We start from the raw sequence: 15,365 nt of genomic DNA, 5'->3' as shown, positions 1-15,365 counted from the left end.
ACCTAGAACAGGTGAAAACATATGAATATACTGGAACTATTATACATGAAAATGGAAAAAAGAAAAGAAGAAATATTAAACTGAATCAAGAAAGCCTGTAATATTTACTGTCAATTAAGTAACTTAAAATTTGGGAAAAAAGAAATACTGCCTAAAACAAAATTACAGATATACAAATCCGTTATAGAACCAACCCTGCTGTATGGGAGAGAAAGTTGGCCAGTGACAAATGAGAGAATAAATAATATAACAGCAATTGAAGAGAAATGCTACTGAATAATATTTGGAAAAACAAAGAGGGATAGAGTATGAAATGAGAGAATTAGAGAGAAATTAAAACAGAAATCAGTAGAAGAGAAGTTAAGAAGAAAACTAAAATGGTAAGGACACATGGTGCGAATGGGAAAAGAAAGAAAAACCCAAAGCAAGTAATTGAGGCAATGACGGAAAAACAAGAGAAGAGGGCAGGGAAGACCAAGGACAATGTATATGGATAATATTGAGATGATGGCAAGGAAAAAATGGAAAGGAATTGGGGAACTGAGAAGAATTACGAGGGATAGAGAGTAATGGAGGAGATGGACTGAGGCAGACCTGACACCATGCGGCAAAAGGAAAGATGAAGAAGAAGAATTCAAGAAAATTTACAGATGACCATAAATTCTGGAAAGCTTTGTAAACCATTCCTCTGGGCCGTTCTGAAAGTTTGGCAATGAGAAAAAAATCCCGTCACCACCTGGGATCGAACCCCGGACCTTCCAGTCCATAGCCAGCTGCTCTACCAACTGAGCTACCAGGCCACTTTATTACTACTGGTTCAAGAAATAAATTGTTTATGGTCTCTTTTCTTTGAGCGAGATGACACTGGGAATTTCACAAAATCTTGCTAGCGTGGCACAATAACTTGTACAGCCACCATGGTACCCATTGAACCTTCCAGCAGTTTTGTTCCTATTCCGCTGCAGCGTGACGTCACTGATGTCCACCGGTCCGGTGAGATTCGGAATACGCTGTTTGACTCCACATTACACTACACAAGTGCACCCCCTCAGGAAACAAAACAAAAAAGGCGCCAAGACCAGCAACAACCAATTCTGAAGAAGGCCAATAACAGGCCGAAAAATGTTAACCAGGTACGATAAAATTTAACACAAGAAAGACATATAATACATATTCCGAAGTTTATATTTAATTTTCATTGTGAATGGGTCTTAAGTCTTTGTTAATAAGTTAGTAATTAGTGGATGGTTGAATGCCTGTTTCTTCAATTTGTGGTACCGGTATAATTGGTTTAGAATTTGTCAACATCAGTTCAAATAGAAAACATTTTCTTTTATTATTCACTTCTTGGATAAATTGATTCTTGCACATTGGGTACGTGTAATATTATGTGATAATAGAAACCCCTGCTATGATAACCACAAATGTGCATTTCCGTCAAAACCCTGAAACAAATTTCTGAACATCATTCTTTTCCCTCTACTTCATATAATAATATGTAAGGACAGGAAACAGTCTAATTTATCTCATTACATTTATTTTCAAATATGTTTTTATGATTGTTAAAGGTTGAGATGATATGAGATATAACGAAATGGGCGAAGTAGATATTTAAAAGTTACAGAGGTCACACATTGAGGAAAATGACAAGCTGGACCGACTCATATTTGATAAGAAAGAGGAAGTTGTTGAACAGGAAATGTTGAATAAAATTATATCACAGAGGAAACTTAAGATATAGATTACTGGCATCGTAATATGCGACAATGCAAGATGTGCAGCATATTTTCTTTCTTTGTGTTATGCCTAGTAATATTGAGCAGTAATGGGACACAAGGCACTAAGTGGAATACAGAATGTGAGAACCAAAATTATTGCTATAAACTCTTGAATGGTGGAGCTAAATATACATGGCCTGAAGCTTTAAATTTGTGCCGAAATGAGAGAGGCTATCTATTAACTGACAGTTGGATTACTGTAAGTACAAAGATTAAATGTACAAAGTAAAGTTGAACTGCAGTACCGGTACCAGTATTCTTGCATATACATGACTTACTTGCTATCCGTCGTACATATGTTGTTAACATGGTTTTAATTTTTTTATTAGTGTACTTTATTTCCTCTGCAAATATTATTCAACGTCTGTATGAGCTGATTGTGTAATTACAGTTTGTGAAAAAGGAAAGGATTATGGAGTAATTGTACCAATTTTCAAAATTTCAAAGTTTTCTTGTTTATCCTATTCTTAAATGATTTTGTTTATTAATTTGGTGGTACTGATGAAAAATATGATGTTCACATCCCTGAAATTCAAATATTTTGCATAAGACTCATATCTAGGCCTATATCTTTATTCGCATTGTGTATCGTTGATTTTATGAAACCTCCTATGTGACAGTACAGAGCATAATTTTTCAGGAGGAAGAAAAAATGAATTAAACATCAATAGGTCTACACTGATCCTCGATGGTGTCATCATATTCACCAACGTTTTCTACCGAATTATCTAATATTCTTCTGTAGGCCTATTGATAATTACTTTTTTCTTCCTTGATATTCAAAATGCCTACCGTACACAAATAATAAATACAAAATAATAAAAAAAACTATACTCAAGCAATCATATAAATTTACAATAATTTCTGCTACTAGTGATTTAAAATACACAGCAGATAATATATAGTGGTTTTCTTTTTTTTTTGCGTGTTCAAGAAATAAGAACAAACTAACCCCCAAATATTATCCCCTAAGATAGCAACATCATTGCATCCCTAATAGGCTATAATTCTCCATTGTTCGAATATCGACATATCTCGAATTCTTCTTCTTCTTCTTCTTCTTCTTCTTCTTCTTCTTCTAATTGAAATGATGTTGAATTTAGGAATAGGCAACACCTGTACACAATTTTTCACTCTTAAGATAATACCTACTACTCCCATGATTACTGATAAGCCTATATGTTTTCCTGAATCTTCGTATAGCTTAACTTTGTCTCCTAAAGGTTTATTTAAATCAGTCACTCTAGCTTTTGTCTCAATTGCATCATCTCCAAATAACAAGCATGGAAATCAAAATAGCCAATATTTAAGGACAGCCACAAAACCATTTATGCTTACAATGTATAGGAGGATGAAATTTCAGAATAAGTCTGATTTCTGCTTGATGTAATGATGAAGATAATGATTTTCAATAGGACGTGTCAGCAATAAAATTATGGTTATTTGCGCCCTTATCTAAGATTCTTTTAAAAAAACAAAACACAAACAATACCATAAGTAACCTAAAAACGTTGTCACATTATAATAAGGTACCGGTACACAAATTCATTAATAACAAGGTGATTCGTAAAATATCATAAAAATTAACAATTGAAAACTTATTTTTCCAAAGAGACTAAGTACCAATTTTTCAAATTTTATGTTATTCAATCTGAGGGAGGTACATTCATATGAGAATATCATACCGGTACTAAATGTGATCTGTTGTAGCTCAACTGTAAATGACTCATTTGTGCGCCAAAAGATGGTGTTGGGTGTATCTCAACATGCATTTAGTAGTATGTTTTAATCAATATTTCAGTAAGTTTTTCTTGATACTTAGCCCTTTTAGACCCTAAGCAATGTTACAATAATATTTTATACAATTTTCAGGTGTAAAAGGAAAGTTTAGGTAAATCAATAAGCAACAAAAAATACTTTCCAGGTGTAAAGGGTCTGAAGGGTAAGCAACAATAGGCCAATAAAATTTAAATCACCGTCTCAAGACCTGTACTTGATAAAAACCTTAGAACTGCATTTACACAATTAAAATAATTTTCAAGAGCTTCATGTAATGTCGACTGAATTGCATATAGATGCCGAACACAGTCATATTTTCTACAATGTAATAAAATATGTTTCACCATAAGTGGCACATAGCACACATCACAATTTTCATCGCATTTTTCAAAAGCCTTTCAAGTTATGACAAAAATTAAAGTGAAATGAATTTTAATAACTGTCAAAGCAATCTCATGTGTACCACTGCTTTGGGGCACTGAGCTTGAGCATGAGCAGTGCATTCAATCTGGAACTTAGAAAATTCAGACTGGCTATTTTTTTTCTGGGACTGTACAATGACACAAACTGTCTTGCTGCCTTGGCAATATTAGGCATCGAAAAAGTCATGATTGAAAAAGTCTTTAATTTTAATGATAAAATGATCCATCAGTTTTCTAACCGAAATGAAGGAGAAAGTATTAAACAGTGACATTTTCCAAACTTATTAAGGACACATCCAAACATTGCATATTTTCCTTTTCTATTTAAACACTTAATATTTATAGTGTTTCGTAACTTGAATCACAGTTTAAAAATAAATATATTTTTCAGCAGCAGGAAAAACAACAAGAATTGGACCAAAGATTCGTTATTGTTTCAGCTTGAATAAAGATAAAAAAATTAATAATACAAATTTCACTGTAATATTTGATGATCATTTTATAGGCTGAAAAATCTGGCCCAGGACTCCCAAAACAAAAATCTCGCGAACAGCCACTGTCATCCCCCCACCCATCTACCTACCTACCTACCTACCTACCTACCTACCTACCTACCTACCTATCTATCTGTCTACCTGTCCATCTATTTATTTCTATATCTGTCTGTCCCTGCCTACATGCCTGTCTATATATATCTGTCTATTCTGTTCTGTGTGTGTGTATGTATGTATTATTTTACGACACTTTATCAACTGTGATGGTTATCTAGCATCTGGGTGAAATGAAGGTGATAATGTCAGCAAAATGAGTTCAGGTCCAGTGTCGAATGTTACCCAGCATTTGCTCTCAAGAGGTTGAGGGAAAACACCTTGAAAAAACCTCAACCAGGTAACTTGTCCCAACCAGGATTTGAACCCAAGCCCGGTTGTTTCCTGGTTAGACATGCTAACCATTAATCCATAGTGGTGGAATATACGTATGTATGTGCTGTCTGTCTGTCTGTGTTTGTATTTCTGGCTCTCTGGTTCTTTATTTACTTTGAATAGAAAAATTTTACATAAAAATCGAGAAATATTACTGTAAATTTATGCAGTGCAAATAATTATGTAAGGAGCATCTTCTGCGGACACCTGGAAAAAGAACTAAGAAAGAGACTAGTGAAGTGCTTTGTGTGGAATGTGGCACTGTATGGGCAGAAACATGGACATTACGACAAAGTGAAGAGAAGCCATTAGAAATATTTAAAATGTGGATATGGAGAAGAATGGAGCATGTGAAATGGACAGATGGGGTGAAGAAAGAATGATGCTGAAACTATTCAGGAAGAGAAAAAGAAATTGGTTGAGTCACTGGCTGGGAAGAAATTGCCTACTGAAGGATGCACTGGAAGGAATGGTGAATGGGAGAAAAGTTATCAGAGGATAGACAACATTAAGATATATGGTCATATGCAGATATCAAGAGGAAGGCAGAAAATAGGAAAAATTGAATAATGCTGGGTTTGCAGTGAAAGACCAGCTCTTGAGCAGAAAACTATGAATTAATTAATAATTATGTTACTTTCTACTTGCACCTTCATGATAATCAAGAACATATGCCATAAAGTGATCATCTATTTTTCTAAAGACGTTTTCAACAGTAATTGAATATCCGCCCAGAACAAGGTTGTAATCCTCATTTCTCATAAGTAGACTTTTTCGTGAATAATGGTTATTAATGATGCGCTATGTGTAATGCTTGTACTCATATTAAAATCAGCACACATGTCTGATTGTCAACCTTGCTCTAAAAAATTAAAGGTATGTACAGTACAATGTGTTTTTCCCCATTTTTGAAGAATTTCGTATTTGCTGGTTACAACCTTGTTCTGGGTGGCTGTTCAATTGTTTTACGTAGAATTTTAAGTAGTAATGAAATAGAGGATTGGTAATTTAATTAATTATTCACTTAGGCCAATTATTTTAAGATTTGAGACCCTTACTTAAAAACTGTATTTAAAGCAATTTTTCAGCCACTGGCATAGCTCAGTCAGCTAAGGCACTTGCCTGCCGATCCAGAGTTGCGCTCAAGCTCTGCTTCGATTCCCGCTTGGGCTGATTATCTGATTGGGTATTTTCCTAGTATTTCCCCAACCATACGGCGAAAATCAGATAATCTATGGCGAATCCTCGGCCTCATCTTGCTAAATACCATTTTGCTATCATCAATCCCATCGACGCTAAATAACCTAGTAGTTGATACAGCGTCGTTAAATAACATAAAATAAAATAAAACAATTTTACATCTCTAGTGTATAACTGAGATGAATTTTATAATATACTATTTCAATTTAATTCAATTAATTTTAAGAAATATAAAAGTTATTCTTTGGAATCAATTTCGTCTGTAGGTGACAGAAAATTTCCAGCTACTTCAGAAGTTAGTGAATAACAGTGACACATGGACATCGCTTCAGTTGGTGAATGGGTTCATTCAGGAAGTTGCCAATTACACAAGTAAGCTAACAAATTTTAAGTGTTATCATTTTCTTATATATTACAAATTTTATTGATCATACCAGTGTTACTATACGTTCCGAGTTATTTAAAAATGTGTTGAGTTAGAAAGAAACAGAAAGATAAGCTTTCAACTCTAAGCCAATATGCCTCTATTTTTGTTTTAAAATAACTATAATTATGTAATGTGAGAATTAAAAGTTTTTACTCGGTAGAAAATAGTTCTGAATTTTGGCAATTCTAATCTAACATAATTTTCTGAATATTTGTTCAAGTAGCAAGCATAAAAATTTTTAGTTGTTACTTGTTTGTCTGGTTTGTTATGATTTTCGGAGATTTAGGCAGAGAAGACTGTTACTCCTACACATCTTCATTACTAGGATTTAGTGGATTACAACCACAAAAGCATCTGCAGCTAGCACCCTGCAACTATGCTGCATGTTTCTGACTATTTTGAGTCATTTCGTTCTCCTTCAGCCACTTATGGAAATTGCTAATTTCAATACTAATATCAGAAGTTTGATATCCGAGAACCACACTGTTATCATAATAATGTTATATAACACATTTTAACTACAATTGAATGTAAATGAACTAACCATGCTCTTGGCTGATCTAAAGCAGCACAGCTTTTTTTGTTTTGTTTAGTCTGTAAGTATGTATATCATCATGAAACAAAAAAACTTAATCCATTTTGAATCTTGCGTACACCACTTTTAACACTTGAATATAAATAATTGATGAACTAGTGGACTTACTCGTGTTAAATATGTAATATTTTTCCGGCTTACAGCTGTTTCAGTGCATCACGCACCATCATCAGAGCCTACTAGATCACATTAAAGCTATAACCAGAGGACACAATACATCTACATACGCCGATCACATAACCAATGCCAACCATACATACAATAACATAAATACGGACATGGAAATCCTACACACATAACCCAAGAACCAAAAACTCAACATACTAGAACAATACGAAATATACAAACACACACCCCGATCAAATCCTCAACACACAGATCAATTTCAGTACACACACACTATTCGACTACACAATCCAACACATTCCAACAATAAAACACACCCTCCTAACAGGCAGAGAAGTTCGAGATGTATGTATGTATTTATTTACACTGCAAGTGGGCAAGCACCTGGTGGCAGTGGTATATACAATATTAACAATACACAGTTAAAATGATCAGCAATACACAATAAAATTTACAATACATAATACAATTTACAACACATATACAATTTTATACACAATACAATTTAACAGAATAATAATAAAACATAAAATAAAATACCTAATTTTACAACACAACCTACATAATTATGTATAGGTCCAACATAAGTTTCAATAGTCTTTCACTTTACTCTCATCTCATTCCCTGTAGTGGCACTATGACGCATTTCACTGACACTTTAGCACATTTCACTGACACTCTGTAACACATTTCACTGACACTATAGAACACATTTCATTGACGCTATAAATTATCACTGATCGGAACTGTTCACTGCACTGTAAAACCATAACTTCACTGACTCACCTCGCTTCACTGATACAACAGTTCAAATAAGTCAAATAATTGCATTCTTATGCATACTTATAAACAGAACTACATTTAAACTAAACATTTCTAGTCTAAGGCCCTCTTACACGCTATTTTTAAATAATTTACAATTCAAACCAAGGAAGTAAACTCGTCAGGCTAGATAAATACATGTCACCTTAAAAAATTAAATGTTGAATGTCACCTTAATTTTAATTTTCACTTTATACACAACTCTTTAAATTATTCTTGAATCTCCTTAAGGAAGGACAGCCCTCAAAGACCGCTGCAGGTAGGTCATTCCAATCATTTATAGTTCTATTTAAAAATGAGAATTTACCTACATCCGTTTTCTGTTTCCTACATTTGATTTGAAAATCATGATCGTTCCTACCATAGTACGTTGGCTTTTCTAACTGAGCCGTTATGTCTACCCATGCTTTCTGACCTAGATGTGCTCTATACAATGATGTTATTCTAGTTTTCCTACGTCTGTTTTCCAAAGTTTCCCATTTAAGTTCTTTTATCGTATCGTTCCCATCTTCTCTTTTACCTTTAACAAATTTAGCTGCCCTATACTGGATTCTTTCTAAGGAATTTATCTGATATATTCTATAGGGATCCCAACACGTAGTTCCATATTCCATTAACGGTCGCACTAATGTTAGATATGCTATTTCCCTCGATTTGGGGCTAGCCTTTCTCAAGATTCTCATAATAAAGTGAAGTGCCCTCCATGCTCTGCCTGTAACATTATCAACATGCTCTCCCCAAGAAACATGCTCTCCCCAAGAACATGCTCTCCCCAAGAGATGACGCCGAGATCTAGTAGGCTCTGATGATGGTGCGTGATGCACTGAAACAGCTGTAAGCCGGAAAAATATTACATATTTAACACGAGTAAGTCCACTAGTTCATCAATTATTTAAAAAAACTTAAATTTAACTGTTACTGTCCACCATATATTACCAAAATTTTAATCAATGTCTTTCAACATATTTCTCATTTAAATTTAACAATATTCATATAAGGTGCTTCAGTAAAAGTGTGCAAAATTAAATAGGAAATAGGGGATGCTCTACAGAACAGTTTGAGGTAGGGATCTTGGAATCTGCGAAATGAGATTAAAGACATATCGTCGGTTTCTTGGTAAAAGTGACCAAGTCACATTCCAAGGCATCCAACCTTTATGAAAATTTAAGACATAATTATATATTAAAAACTAATAATATAGCACATTTACCTTCAAAATAACTTGTTACTAACATCTAAAGAAGAACAGTTATCTTTGGATGGATCATTAAACCTTTAAATGCCTTTTCCCAACAATTTTCAATTTTGGACTTGGTCACTTTTACCAAGAAACCGACGATATGAGCTCACTATTGCTTACTGTTTTCCATATTATCTACATTTTTATTTACACTTATTATTTGCATTTGTCATATATGTCGCAAAATCCAGTGAATTGTATTTCAGTATTCAATTTACAAAAATAGTGAAATAGTAATAGAAATGTCACTTTTGATCCTGCCATTCTAGTTATCCTTTTAAACTTGACAAAATGAAATGCAAGTAATTACAAACTGGGGAGGACTACAATATCATATCTTAAAATCTGAACAAAACTGGTCAAACTGGTCATATTGGACTATAACTGAGAGTGATTACAGAATACAACCTCAATAAATAAACCCACATTATTGGTAGTGCTGTGGTGTGCCGAGCAAAAAAAAAAAAAAAAAAAAAAAAAAAAAAAAAAAAAAAAAAAAAAAAAAAAAATAATAATAATAAATACAAATACAGAACACCAGACCATGATGCAATGAGTTATTAAATAATAAGAAAGTGCAACAGTTAAAGAAATGGAGCTGACAGAAACTGTAATAGCAAAATATCAACAAGGAACACAGAAATATTTACGGGGTTGAAGAATCATATAAACAAGCTTGTAGCAACGACATGTTATGTTTTTGGGAAAATACCGGTAGGCCTACTCTTCATTTACAAAAATCTCTTAAAAATACAATTGTTTTCGTAAAAGGCAAAATAATGTAATTTTTGTTCACAGAAAATACTACCGATTGTTTATTTTAGCAGTTTCAATGAATCAGAATGACATGGTTACTACCAATGAGATTGTATTCCGGAATCTACAGTTCATCTGTAATATAATAGTGAATCAAAATAGATTTTCTAGCAATTTGAGCAAGAAACAGACTAAGATATATAAACAAATTTAGAAGTTACTTTTGAAATAAAGTAAGTTTTTTATTTGTCTAATAAATACTGAGTGTACATGAAAGAATATATCGGGATTTTAAGTGGTTTGTATGGTTGTGTAAGCAGCTGTAGGAGATTTTGTTCTACATATGATGAAAAAAATGCTGTGGAAATCTTGAATTCTACTTGCAAATCTATTTCCTCTGTCTTTCACGTGCAGTCCTAAAAAATCTGTTTGATGAGCCAGTCTGAACTAGCAATGTTGCAGATGACTGCAAATGCGGCCACACTGTCTGCAGCTGGTGCAGACCCTAAAGCATGCAGACCATTTTTATACACACAAACTTCGCCATTGAAATTCAGAGCAAACAAGGGCTAATGAAGATTTCTTTAGTTGTGTTAGTTTCAGTGATGAATCATCATTTTACCTTAGTGGTAAAGTGAACACACATAAAGCCCTTATCTGGGTGATGGAGAATCCACGCCAAGGTCGACATGGTTGGCGAGTTGGTATAGCGCTGGCCTTCTATGCCCAAGGTTGCGGGTTCGATCCCAGGCCAGGTCGATGGCATTTAAGTGTGCTTAAATGCGACAGGCTGATGTCAGTAGATTTACTGGCATGTAAAAGAACTCCTGCGGGACAAAATTCCGGCACATCCGGCGATGCTGATATAACCTGTGCAAGTGTTAGCGTCGTTAAATAAAACATAACATTTTTCCACGCCAAGTACGGGAATAGGAAAATAACTCCGCAACATTTAACATCTTCTGCGCAATTTCCACACAGAAAGCTTATGAGCCATTCCTTTTCTTGGAAAAAATGTTACAGGAATTGCATGACTTTTCTTCAATGGCCTCCAAAATTCCCCCATACTTACCAAGTGTGATTTCTTTATATTGAGGTAATTCACATCAAGTGTATGTGCCACCACTATCTACCAACCCACTTGACTTGAGATGGAGAAATGTTGCGACTGTTGCGTCCATTACACTAGACACACTGACCAGAGTGTGGGAAGAACTTGACTATTGGTTGGATGTATGCAATGTAACAAAGGGTGCCCACATTGAGCCTTTGTAGTGTGTCTTGTAAAAAGTTGGAACTTAATCTTCCACCCCATGTGTAGTTTATTATTTTATATCTCAGGTGAATGAAATGAAACAACTTTAAAACTCCTATATTAATTTGTGTACACCTTGTATAGTAAACGCAAATGTGAAGGTGACCCGGCCCGCATGCATATATAGATAGACATAGCAAATACATTTATAGGTATTTGGTCATAGTAAACAGAGAATATAATATTACCTAAACTGTTACCGGTACTTTTATATTTACCAGCATGCTTAATTTTGCAGGTTATTCTTCATATTCTGAGGAGTTATGGGAAAAGCACTCAGTCTGGGAAAATGACATGTGTGTGAAGCTAACTAAAGGGAGGAAGCTTCAGGCGACAAACTGTTTAACCAAACTACCAGTAGTATGTACAAGTGACTTGGGAGAAATCAGAGAGCCAGGTGATAATGCACAAATAGCTTTCTAGCTACCGGTACCTACTGTGTTGAAGGCAGACAGTGGATTTTCGGTCCCAATACTGACGTTAGGTTGCGTCAGTTTCAGGGAGGTCAATGAACACATTGTTACGCTCCCTCTGAACGCCAAGGGACATGACGTCTTGTTACTATGTAGGGACCGAAAATCTGCTATCTGGTTATAAGTAGGCATACAATGTTATTAGCTTCATATCAGAGTTCGCATGCAAATTGCTTATCCCTTTCCTTTTGAATGGCCTTTCTTAAATTTAAAATAATGCAAATTGTTAAATTTTATTACAATTACGGCGTCTTTTACAAAAAAAAAAAAAAAAAAAACATAATTCAAAAATTGAACTTTTAAACAGTGACCACTACAGTGGCTGTAGTGATGCCCTCTAGCATCCATTTCCTGAACTAATCATTAATTTAAAAAAAAATATGAATTTTTTATCCTTTTATTTAAGTCAATTTTAATTTTAAAAGGAACCACCGGCGTAGCTCAGTCCGTTAAGACGCTTGCCTGCTGGTCTAAAGTTGCACTCGGGCGTGGGTTCAATCCCCGCTTGGGCTGATTACTGTTTGGGTTTTTTCCGAGGTTTTTCCCAATCTTAAGGTGAATGCCAGGTAATCTATGGCGAATCCTCGGCTTCATCTTGCCAAAATATCATCTCGCTATCACCAATCTCGTCGACGCTAAATAACCTCGTAGTTGATACAGCATCGTTAAACAACTAACTAAAAAAATATATAACAATTTTTAAAAGGTATTCAGATAACTCTGGGCATAATTTACTTCTTGTAGTCTACCGGTACTGAAAAAAATTCCATTTCTGGACTATGCTTGTTTTTGCAGAGATGCTTCAGTTTTTTGTATGTACTACTTAATTATTGTACGATATAAATGACATTGATTTTTTTATTATGCTTCTTTTCCTGTTCCAGAAGCGTTTAAAAAATGTAAAATCATATATAAATAGTTAAATCTTATTTCCTGATATGATAGTGGGTATTCGCATATAGCCAATAATCACATACGTACATTGACACATTATCAAATAATATTAAAAATAATCTTGAGAAATTCAAATACAATCTAAGAAATTAATATGGAAATGAATAGGAGCAGTTATTCACGAAACTAGTTCATACATTCTATTGCATTTTTCAGTGTATTCTGAAAATAAGTTCTACATCGGTCACAGTTTAGAATTAGATTTTGTCTAGCACACCACTGCCACCGCTGCCACCACCACCACGGCCACCGCCCCCACTGCCGCCGCCGCCTCCACAATCACTACCACCACCGCCACCACCACTACCGTGTGTGGTAATAAGATAATACAGGGTGTTAAAAAAAGTATCCAATATTTTAGGAGGTGCTAGTATACATCAAAACAAGAAAATAATGACTAATAAACATGGGTCCTATGACACATACTTTCTGAGATCTGAACATTTGTTCATAGGAGGTGCTCAATGTAACGTCCATTCATAGCAATGCATTTCTCTGCCTTACAATACTGCAGACTACCAGATAATCATACCGTAGTTAACATCCCTGGCATGGAATAATGATACGTCACAAGGAATACTGAAAACAATATCTGGTTGTGGATATAAGCGGGGTTTAACAGAGATGGTGTTGTGAATTTTCGTAATCGGCATGTGTGGGCTGATGAAAATCCCCATGCTGTTGAAGAAACGAGGCAGCAGCACCGGTTCTCAATCAACTTATGGGCAGGCGTTCTTGGTGATAGATTAATAGGGTCATACGTGCTACCACAGAGATCTAGGGATCGTTATCAGGACTTTCTTATTAATGTATTAAAACAAATTTCAAAGAGTGCGTGATTCCTTACGCCGAGGGGCAGAGGAATGCATTGTCATGAATGGACGTAACATTGAGCACCTCCTATGAACAAGCGTTCAGATCTCAGAAAGAATGTGTTGTAGGACCCATGTTTATTAGTCATTATTTTCTTGTTTTGATGTATACTAGCACCTCCTAAAATATTGGATACTTTTTTTTAACACCCTGTATATAATAAAAATGTATTTTTTGCCTCACTTTATTCATAGACTGACTAAGAGAGCTGGCAAGTTACTAATACGTATACTTGGTTGACCACTGACAAATAATCATTTGATGAGGTAGTCCTATTTCAACTTCATTTCCCATTTGCTGTCATAATTATTATAGGAGACATAATCTCATTTTATCATTCAGACATGCCTTGTACAATTTTTCTCAACAAGCAAAACATTTTAATATGCTGAATTGAAGAACATTCTTTCCATCACACAAAGATAATGCTGAATTAAAAATTAAGCCTACCCTTTCATCAACCTAAAATATTAATGATCTTCAAACATTGTATTCCCTTTCCCTTTATAGCAGTGGTCATCAGCACAGTGCACCCTCGGACTAGCATCTCTTAACCGCATGTAAAAGTATGCTTCCACCCTCTTCCTTCTGCACGACAGTGCATATTCCGATACACTCCTTACCCGTTACCTGTCACCATTTTAGCAAGTACTGACGACCACTGCTTTTAGCATACTCCATTTGGCATAATATTTGTTATACACACGAATTTATTGGTGAAAATACTCACTAACGCAAAAGAGATAATAGTTGTAATATTAAAGCTCAAAATAACTGGGCTAATGGAAATTTAATTAAAGTATTGAAATTATCGACTGATTTCATTTAAACAAATTGCTCACATGGAATTCATACCCTTCGTCAATAATTTTTTTTTCTGTGTTCAGCTCTAGACTGCGATGTGCAGATGAAGCCTATTCTTACTGTTGGGGGACTTCTAGAAAGATCTGTGGACATTCAGGGTAACAGTATAGAAATAAAAGAAGACGAAAAGGATGACATAATATTTCGCTGTGAAAGTGCAAATAGAAACGCAAGAATTGATTGGATAAAAGATGGGGTATATTTGAAGAGAAGAATTGCAACAATTCAGCCTGCTATTACTGTCGATCCTTCCAAAATTATTAGCAGTGAAAATGTTAAAGGATACAATATTCAAGGCACTTACTGGTGTGAAGTCTGGATTCCAGGGTGTTCAAGAAAGTTTTCTTCCAATAAAATGGACTTAATATTTGAGAATGTCATTACAACTCATTTGAATTTTCACAAAAACGCTGGCAACCTTGATGATAATGAAATAGCTGAAAAAGTTCGAATGAGTTTTCAGTCATGCCTAACACAGGAGAGCGAGTACCAGCATCCTGATATAAGAAGAGGTTATACAAATGCTAATGATACAATGATTGCAACTCTCAATTTCTTTGTTTACTTGAACAGCAATGCCACAGTAAGTTAATTTCTTCTCTATGGACAATTATTATTGTAATAGTTTTTATTTGAAAAGCAGACTCCTGCTTCTTAATCACATTCAGCTTCACATGCTATTACTTATACTAGTTAAATACGGTGACTAACAAAAAAATCTTTCCGTATTCGTCATCATCATATTCTTAGAGATCTCGGATTTTATCTCTGTTGGTGGGCGACATCATAACTTGAGGTGCAGAGGAAGAGGGAAAGCA

The 15,365-nt window shown here is 34.8% G+C and overlaps 1 long non-coding RNA gene across 1 annotated transcript; it reads left to right on the top strand.

Annotated features, from left to right (window-relative positions):
• Nucleotides 1–1,778: 1,778 nt before the first annotated feature.
• LOC138707507 (uncharacterized) lies at nucleotides 1,779–14,706 on the top strand. The gene is made up of 4 exons (XR_011334248.1): nucleotides 1,779–1,977; nucleotides 6,369–6,474; nucleotides 11,622–11,780; nucleotides 14,571–14,706. It is a non-coding gene; the product is annotated as an uncharacterized lncRNA (long non-coding RNA).
• The last annotated feature ends 659 nt before the right edge of the window (nucleotides 14,707–15,365 follow it).

Source organism: Periplaneta americana, chromosome 10 (assembly GCF_040183065.1).
Source record: "Periplaneta americana isolate PAMFEO1 chromosome 10, P.americana_PAMFEO1_priV1, whole genome shotgun sequence".
Lineage (NCBI taxonomy): Eukaryota > Metazoa > Arthropoda > Insecta > Blattodea > Blattidae > Periplaneta > Periplaneta americana.
This window is presented reverse-complemented; position numbering and strand designations above follow the sequence as displayed.